This window comes from Chionomys nivalis, chromosome 3, assembly GCF_950005125.1.
Source record: "Chionomys nivalis chromosome 3, mChiNiv1.1, whole genome shotgun sequence".
In the NCBI taxonomy this organism is placed as follows: Eukaryota; Metazoa; Chordata; class Mammalia; order Rodentia; family Cricetidae; genus Chionomys; species Chionomys nivalis.
The window spans coordinates 90911454-90914855 of NC_080088.1; positions in this window are offsets into that span (position 1 = coordinate 90911454).

The window sequence follows — 3402 nt, forward strand, 5'->3', positions numbered from 1 at the left end:
AATCAGCATGTGTTCACTGGAGGGAATCAGGAGCGCAGACACAATGAGAAATGTATCTCCAGCCTCATTGGTGGCAGCATGGGGACTTTTGGATGGGCGTGGCAGGGTGTTCACTTGCTGTTTGACCCGGCACATGCTAGGATAGCCCGTTCACACACCTGGGTTGCTTAATTTGTGTGCCAACTCCGCGGCCCTGTGAACTAGTAAAACCCTATTTCTGAGTGTTTTTCTAGAACTGACTAGTGTTTTAGATTACCTTTTATGTGTTCTTTGAGTATTGTATACATGTGCCAGGGATGATGGCTCATGCCTTTAATCCTAGTCCTTGGGAGACAGAGGCAGCTTGGGCTACATAGTGAGTGCACTGCCAGACAGAGACACATAGTGAGACCCTGTTTCAAAAAAATATTATGTGGTGTGGGAAATCCTTCTATGTATGTGTTGCTTATATTGGTTAATGAATAGAGAATCTGCCTTGGCCTGTGATACAGAGTACAACTAGGTGGAGAAGACTAAACTGAATGCTGGGAGAAAGAAGGCAGAGTTGGGGAGATGCCATGGAGCCACAGAGGGGAAGGACATGAATCACCAGCTGGAACCTTGCTGGTAAGCCTCGAGTCTTGTGGTAAAATATAAAATAATGGAAATGGTACATTTGATTCTATACACTGCTAAGCTAAAGCAACATACACATTTTAAAGGTATCATGACTTCAGAATTTGAGACTAAGGATATGTTGCTTTGGAAAAGAGATTCTTCTTTTGTTTCCACAGAGGATGAGAACCTCTGAATTGCTTCCAGACTAATGTGGTTTGATGGACAAATACCCCCCAAATGGTTGCTGTGAACACCCCTAAAAACTACTTTGCCCAACAAAAAGCAGGAAGCAGTTTGGAGAGAACTACACCCAAATTCTCAAATATTGTTTATAAATGTTTGTTTCCATTTAAAGGGGGATATGCTATAGAGATTTGCATTGGTATGGATCTTGGTTTATTGATATAAATTTAAGATCAATTTTGTTATATATATATATATTTCTGCTCTTGATTAAGATATTGTGTTTGTCCAAATCATTTAAAAATGTAATGTATAGTTAAAAAATACAGATTAATAGATATTCATCTATAATAGTCACGCTTCTAGTCATGTTAGTTAGGTTTTCTAGATATATAGAGATATATTTCAGTTAGTAAGATATTATTCAAATTTTTCAGAGACCTTCAGAATATGGCATTTAAATGTTTTAAAAATTTAGTACTTTTAATGACAATGAGACACATCTGTTCCTGGCAGCACCAATCTACTTCAAGAGGAAGATGGGTATCAAAGAGGCTCCTTATAGAGTTCGTTAGCTATTTGGGCAAGAAACTGCTCTTGCCTGGACTGCTTGATGGTACACTGTGTGAACTAAACATGCAGGACCCACAGAGAGATGACTGCTAAACTTGCCTAAGGGTGAGACCATCCTTCAAGTTTCCTGCTTCATAAAAGAGTCTGCCAGACATTCTGCAGGACACAGAAGAAAGCAACTGATGGACTTTGTTATTACAAGGCAGAACAGATCTTCAAATTTCATGCTTCGTGAAAAAGTCTGCCGGATACTATGGGCCTGTGGGCTAAAGATTGGATGCCCACAATGATACAGAAAAACTGGGTGACTGTCCAGGTAGCAAAATGTCTTTGGTAATTCCAGAGTTTTAAAAGTTACTTACAATACACTTGCTGTTTACTTAGGTAATATTATATCCTTCTGGAGTCTTTGAGGGAGTTAAAAAATAGTTATAGTTTTCCTTAGTTATGATAAAAAAGTAAATCTAAATATTGTAACTATAATTCTTGCTTAATAACTGTTTTGTTATGTCATTTTACTATGTTAAAAACTTCCTTTTATTTAAACAAAAAAATGGTGTGGGAAGTCCTTCTGTATATGTGTTGCTTTTATTGGTTAATGAACAAAGAATCTGCCTTGGACTGTGATAGGGCAGAGAAACTAAACTGAATGCTGGGATAAAGGAGGCAGAGTTGGGGAAATACTATAACAGGAGGAGCAGGCTGCTTGTTGTCCTGGCCACCCAGCTAGCTTATACCCAACATAGCCACATAGAAACTGTATTCATTTAAACACTGCCTGGCCCATTAGCTCTAACTTCTCATTGGCTAACTCTTATATATTAGTTTAACCCATTTTTATTAATCTGTGTATTGCCACGTGACTGTGGCTTTCCAGCAAGATTCTAACCAGTGTCTGCCACTCTGCCCTTCTTCCCAGCATTCAGTTCTGTCTACTCCACCTACCTAAGTTCTGTGCTATCAACTAGGCCAAGGCAGTTTCTTTATTCATTATCCAATGAAAGCAACACACAAACAGAAGAAACTCCTACACCAAGATGCCATGGAGCTGCCAGAGGGGAAAGATGCGAACTGCCAGCTGGAACCTTGCCGGTAAGTCACGATCCTCATGGTAAAATATAGAATAATGGAAATGGGTTAATTTTAGATGTAAGAGCTAGCTAGCAATATGCTTAAGTGATTGGCCAAGCAGTGATTTAAATAATATAGTTTCTGAGTGATTATTTCGGGAGTCTGGGCAGCCTGGAAATGAACAAGCGGCCTCCACCTGCAATCATGTATCTATCTAATATATCCTCTCCATTCTGGCTCCCCTATTACTCCTACTGCAACAAACCCCTTCCCACCTTCATTCCCCTTCTGCATACCCTTTCCCTATTTTTTTGTAACTCACTGTTGTGGTTTGAATATGAATGGCCCTAATAGGCTCATAGACTTGAATGTTTAGTCGTTAGGGAGTAGTACTACTTAAGAAGGATTAGGGGGTGTGGCCTTGTTGGAGGAGGTGTGGTCTTACTGGAGGAAGTCTGTCACTGAGGGAGGGCTTTGAGGACCCAAAAGCCTAAGTCAGGCCCACTGGCTCTCTCTTCCTGCTACCTGTTGATCAAGATATAGAACTCTTAGCTACTTCTCCAGCACCATGTCTGCCTATACCCCACCATGCTCCCTGCCATGGTGATAATGAAATAAACCTCTGAACTGTAAGCGAGCCCTGATTAAACGCTTTCTTTTACACGAGTGCTGTTGTCATGGTGTCTCTTCACAGCAACAGAGCAGTGACGAAGACACCCACTGGCTCTAATTATTGCTGCCAGCTGGAATGCTGACCGATCTGGCTGGCTTGTGAAGGAGATTGTAGCTGAAGTGCGTTCATGAGCACAATAGGCATGTCATGTCCAGAAAAACAGCGTCTCACGCTCTCCTCCTCATCCTCTGCCTCCCACATCCTTTATCCCTCCTCCCCTGTGATGCTCCCTAAGCCCTCAGGAGGTTGATGTGGACATTCCATTTAGGGCTGAGGATGCAACAGTTGCTGACTCTCAGTGCTCG